This window comes from Rhinoraja longicauda, chromosome 23, assembly GCF_053455715.1.
Source record: "Rhinoraja longicauda isolate Sanriku21f chromosome 23, sRhiLon1.1, whole genome shotgun sequence".
NCBI classification, from domain to species: domain Eukaryota; kingdom Metazoa; phylum Chordata; class Chondrichthyes; order Rajiformes; family Arhynchobatidae; genus Rhinoraja; species Rhinoraja longicauda.
Window position 1 is genome coordinate 11,690,894 of NC_135975.1, and position 6,000 is coordinate 11,696,893.

Here is a 6,000-nt window from a genome sequence, read left to right on the forward strand (position 1 = left end):
AAAGAGGCCCCCCTGCCTGACTGAACTTGTTCTGAGATTAAGCAACTTCCCTTTTGACATCACTCACTTCCTCTAATAAAAGGTTATGTTATGGGAACTACTGCTGATTCTAGCTCCAACTATCTTTTGAGCTGTGGAATATTTATTGTCATGTCGAACTGGGAACTCTCCAATATATCTTTTCCAGAACATTGATGATTTGTATTTATGCAGTTTCATGAAGTAGCTGACAGCCTGACATTCCATGTGAAGAGGGCACATTTGTCACAAGGGAGTGTCAGGCTTGGATTTAGTGCACAAGCCTCTGGATAAAGATTTCAATGGATTTAAATCATGGGTGACGATGTTTGCCACCCTTTGCTAGGCTGTCTTTACCTCCAATTTTGTGCCCTCATTCCCTGAAATCCTCACCCTCATCCATTTCACTGTGCAATCTCAACCATTTAGAATTCACCCTCTGCTTTGTTGATTCAGTGCTGAGATCATCCCACCCTCTTCTCAACATCCATCCCCAACCCGCACCCATCATTCCCCCCACCCTCAACTACCAATCTCCCCATGACCTCCTGGTCCACTCCTCCATTACCACCAACACCACTTCTCTTCGTTAAAAGCGCCAACTAAAAAAAAAGTTCGGAGCCACACCAGTCCTTCACTTTCTTCCTTCCACCAGCCAGGGCCACAAACTCTCCTTCCAGATCAAACTGATTTACGTATCTCTTTCAATTGAATACAATATATTTACAATCACAATCCATTATTCTCCATAATGGGGAAAGCAAATGCAAAAGCAAATACCCATTCTGACCTCACTATACTCTGTTTCCAATTTGTTCCAATGAAACTCAACTTAAACTTGAAGAACACTGCCATCTTCCAATTCAACAATTCAACACCATTTAGTCTGAATATTGGTTTCACCAACTTCATATCGTAATTAATGTTTCCATTATTCCAGATAAAAGCTGCCGTAAACATCTTGGAAGGCCCACTAGCACTCCCTCCATTGGTCTATTATCTACACCTTTTGCTTGCATTCTCATCTCCATTAATGGTGCAGTAGAAATTAATTTGACTATTAATCTCTACTGCACTTCACACAAACATAGGCCAAACCTTTCCCCTTCACCTCACATCCACTTCACCTATCTCACTTCAAGACTGTTAAATCTCCAGCTAATTCCACTTTTGCAACAAGCTTCCTAGTGTTTATTGTGCTTTCCTCCTAATCTGTAACATCTAGCATTCTTTCTCTTAATTTCAGATTTTGTACCTTGCATTTTTTACGTTTATTATTTGTATGTGTATTGTACATATGTTATTCTTTGTTTAATTCCTATAAAAAAACATGATAAGCTTATTGCCTTAAATCAGATTCCAGCCAGCAATTTAGTCCTCGGTGTCTATTCATTTATATACAAACCCCAACAATTAGATTCAGCCTGGATGGATTAGATGGATCTGCTGAACTGTTCGATTACATTTCAGTCTATTACTGGTATATTTCATTTGTTCTTTTTCTTGATGTCAAAGTTGCTGGCGAGGTTGTTGGTTATTGTTTATTTTGATCTATCCCCTGAACTGATTGGATACTTCACTTAGAGTCAACCACATTGGTGGGCCAGGACGACAGTCAAAATTCCTTGATGAGATCCCGGGTACCTATTATTCTGTTTGTGGATCCCACTCCAACAGCAAAACGCCTATATCAGATTCCAGTCTGCAACTCGCTCCAGGTGGGTTATTCTACAAATTATACTGCTCCTCCCGCAATCCCTACAGATATAGACAGGTTATTCTACACACGAACCCCCAAACTTCCAATCTCTTCCCTACTTCCTGGTAGCCCCCGATTAGACTCCGACCTCTTACTCATCGACACCTTCCCCCCCCCCCCCCCCTCCCTCCCCGCCCGTCGCTCTCACGAACCTGCCAGGTCTCTGTTGCTGGATAAAAAATATTACAGGTCCAATGACAAGTCTGGCAAAAGATCCCTCGCCACCTCTGGGACGAGGGGCAGAGTAAGGTCTCAGGGCTGTTTAACTGGGTGATGGATGGTGTGAACATTGACCAACAGGGACCAATGTTCCTCTGCCGCGAATCACTAACAACGGGACTCAGGGGCGAGGGAGTTCAGATCGTTTCGAGAAGCGAGTAGTTAGTTGACTTACCGTTGGTCCGGGGCTGGTTTGCAGGTCCCGGGGGGCTGGTTTGCAGGTCCCGGGGGGCTGGTTTGCAGGTCCCGGGGGGCTGGTTTGCAGGTCCCGGGGGGCTGGTTTGCAGGTCCCGGGGGGCTGGTTTGCAGGTCCCGGGGGGCTGGTTTGCAGGTCCCGGGGGGCTGGTTTGCAGGTCCCGGGGGCTGGTTTGCAGGTCCCGGGGGCTGGTTTGCAGGTCCCGGGGGGCTGGTTTGCAGGTCCCGGGTCAGCTCGCTCGCTACCTGTTCCACTGGAGGCAGGGCTCAATGCCGCGCCTTGACTTAAAGCAGGAAGAGGCGCGAACCTTCTGCAGGCAACAGCTCAGGCAAGTTTCCCCCAAAACTCGTGTGCACGTCAGGCACGCTCTGGTCACGAACGTGCGACGGACTGCGACTTGAAAACTCAACTGATCCAACCCAAATGAGAATCAGAAGACGGGACAACGTCCCGGATCGGAATTGGAAACCGAAAAGGGTGTGTGTATCAGAATCCGGTGCAGGACCGTATCCCAGAGAACGTGGGAAAGGCTCCCAAAGTACAACCACACCTCAACGGGCTGGTCTAAGTGTGGCTCTACTATAGTTTTACCCAGTGCCAGATTTGCACAGGTTACAATGTGGAGTATCAGTTTTTCCCCAAAGCTAGGTATTAAACAGTGTTTAATTAAAGTTTAATTTACCCATTTTGTCCAATAACGAGAACTATTTCTGTCCATTTGCTTCTCTTACTTTTCATTTGTTTTGGAACAAGTAATTTTATATCCAAACTCCCAAATCCTCCCTCTCATTACAGGTTCACTGCCCCTTTGCTTCTTATTCTTTACGGTGGATCCTCCTTCCAGCCCAGTTCAGATGGAATCGGTCCCAAAGATATATTCAACAGTATAGCACAGGAGCAGGCCCTTCGACCCATGATGAATCCACTACCATAAAACTGAAGCCAGTTTCCAATGAAATCAAATTCCTATTTTGAGCACCATATAGGAATTCTACCCCATCTAAGTCTTTTGCATTGAGCAAGTCCCTGTCAATATTGGGGAAGTGCAAGTGACCCACGAAGACAACACTGTTGCCTTGGCATCTTTTGGAAATTGCCTACATATCTATTCCTCTGTCTTCTGCATGCTATTGTGGGCCTTCAGTACAATCCATTAGAGTGCCTGCACCTTTCTTATTTTTAAGTTCCACCCATATCTTCACAGCAAACGAATCCTCCACTTTGTCCTCACTGAGTGCCGCCATGACAGTCTTCCTGATCAGTAGCGCATCTCCTCCATCACTTTTGCCTCCTTCACGGTTATGGCTGAAACATTGAAACCCTGGAACATTGAGCTGCCTGTCATTTCCCTCGCCCAACCACATTTCCGCAATGACCACAATATCTTAGTCCCAAATACTGATCCAGGCTGCAAGTTCATCTGCTTTTTTCACAATAGTCCTTGCATTGAAATATACACACTTCAGCCCAGCAGTGTCACCATATCCCTTCACCATGTCTGTCCTCCTTTGAGACTCAATGGTCTTAACCTCCATCTTCCCATCACTTCTTCCAATTTCTGATCTATTACCCCAGTTCCCAACCCCCTGCCTCTCTCGCTTAAACCCTGCCAAATAGCACTAGTAAACCTTCTTGCAAGGATAATTGGTTCCCCTCCCAGTTCAGATGCTACCCCTCCCTCTTGTATACCTTACCTCTGCCCCAGAAGAAATACTAATAGTCTAAAAATCTGAATCTCTGAATCCTGTACCATGCATTCATCTGTCCTATCTTCCTATACTTACCCTATACAATAGCATGTTGCACTGGGGGAAATCAGATTATTACCCTTGGGGTCTTGCTTTATAAACGATGGCCTCATCATCCCTTTTCCTACTTTGTCATTTATGGCAATGTTCTGCAACCACTTGGAGATGTCTTGGACCGTGGCACCAGGGAGGCAGCACACAATCCTGGAGTCTCGTTTGTTGCCACAGAATCTCCGGTCTGTCCTCCTAGCGAGTCTCCTATCACTATGGCTCTATCTGACTTTCCCTTCCCCACTGTGTTGCACAGCCAAGCCCAACACTGCAGACTGGACTACTGCTGTAGCACCTCTCCCCTGACCTGACCTCCCCGGTTATTCCCCCTCAACAGTATCCAAAGGAGCATTCCTGTTGTGGAAGGAAACAGCTCCAAAGGGATTCCTGCACTCTCTCAGTTATATCTGCCCATATTGAACAAAATCTTTGTTTTACTCCCTTTTTCCCCCTGGCTGACTTGAAATCTCCTTTAGTCTGGTAACTGAAAGCAATGCACCACACGGAACACTCAATCGCTCAAATTATGGAATCCCCTAAATCCCACATGATTCCTCCAGACTTGTCATCAAGCTCCAAGATCTGAGCCTCTGTACTACCCTTTGCAAAAGGATTGTTAACTTTTGCATCAGCAGACATTAATCAGTGCAGATTGGTAACAACATATCTTCCTCACTGACCATCAATACACACGCACCTGACTGCATGCTTAGCCCCCTGTTCTATTCTCTTTACATCCATGACTGTGAGGACTGTGACCAGCTCCAATGTCATCTATAAATTTGCCAATGACTCTACTGCTTTTGGCTGAATTGCAGCTGGTGCTGGGTGAGTGTATAGGAGAGAGGTAGAACGCCTGGTTTAGTGGTGCCATATCAACCACAGCGTCAAGAAAACCAAGGAAATACCTGCTGACTAACTCCAGAATTTTGTGTCTATCTTCAAAGAAATAATTATTGTCTCTCCAACAGCACTGTGGGAGCACTCATTTGAATTTGAGATCCTTTCCCATAGCTCCATCAAGCAAGAAGTAGCTTATGATTTTCTTGCTCAAAACACCAATCATAATCCTGAAATTGCAAAGATCAATTTTATCTTAATCATTACAAATCAGTAATCTCCAGCTTCTTCAAGTGCACAGTACAAAAGCCTTTGTGCGACAAGCAGAGACAGGCTGCTGCATACTTCTACTTGGAAGTCCCTTCACTCTGCTGCTCAAACATGTTCAGTGGAGCTCCACACATGGGTTGTTACAGATTGCTGCCATAATCTGCAGAGTGCAGTGACAGCCACAAAGTACAGAGGTTTTATTGTACGAAGCATTTTCCCAGAAGAAGCATGAAGTTTGGGGGTGCTGGTGGTAATTTTGACAGAATGTCTGAGGCAGAGGTGAAGTAGTAGGTGGGCAGCCAGAGTGAGCAAGAAATAAATAAACATCTCAGAGTATGTAAGATTGAGGTATGTGGCATTTTCTCAAAGGGAGTAGGGGAGTTGTGAATTCAGATATTGCTCGCGCAAGGAGTAATTGAGGTCAGAGGTGAGATTTGCTGTTGAGACATGGGGGTAAAATGTGGATGTGAATCCATTATTATGTGCATTGTTGAAGAGAACCAGGGCATTGAGTTTTGGAACAGAGGAGGCAGAGTTGAACTGACACAGGGGGGGTAGGGTTGGACCTGGTTGACTGCATTCTGGGTGGTTGGGATAGGGTAGGGGGAATGTGAATACAACTGTCACACTTTAAAAAAGTATTCAAAGCACAGAAGAGCAAATAAGCCACTTAGCTCATATCTGTTCTATTCCATACAAATTTAGCTAATCTCTGACACTCCAGACATCACTTTTTCTTCATATCACAATACCTTTGGTTTGTAAAATTATTAGTCTGTGATCTTAAACTAGCAACTGTCTGAGCATTAATGTCAGTTCAACTCTGCCTCCTCTGTTCCAAAACTCATTGCCCTGGTTCTCTTCAACAGTGCACATAATGGACTCACATCCACATTTCC

The 6,000-nt window shown here is 45.1% G+C and overlaps 1 protein-coding gene across 1 annotated transcript in view; it reads right to left on the reverse strand.

The window, feature by feature from the left end:
- Window positions 1–2,563, reverse strand: part of hcls1 (hematopoietic cell-specific Lyn substrate 1) — a 47,209-nt gene extending 44,646 nt beyond the window's left edge. Inside the window, exon 1 of the mRNA XM_078419613.1 lies at window positions 2,172–2,563. The gene's annotated coding sequence lies outside the window, so the exon portion shown is untranslated. The remainder of the gene's footprint in view (window positions 1–2,171) is intronic.
- Between the last annotated feature and the right edge of the window lie 3,437 nt (window positions 2,564–6,000).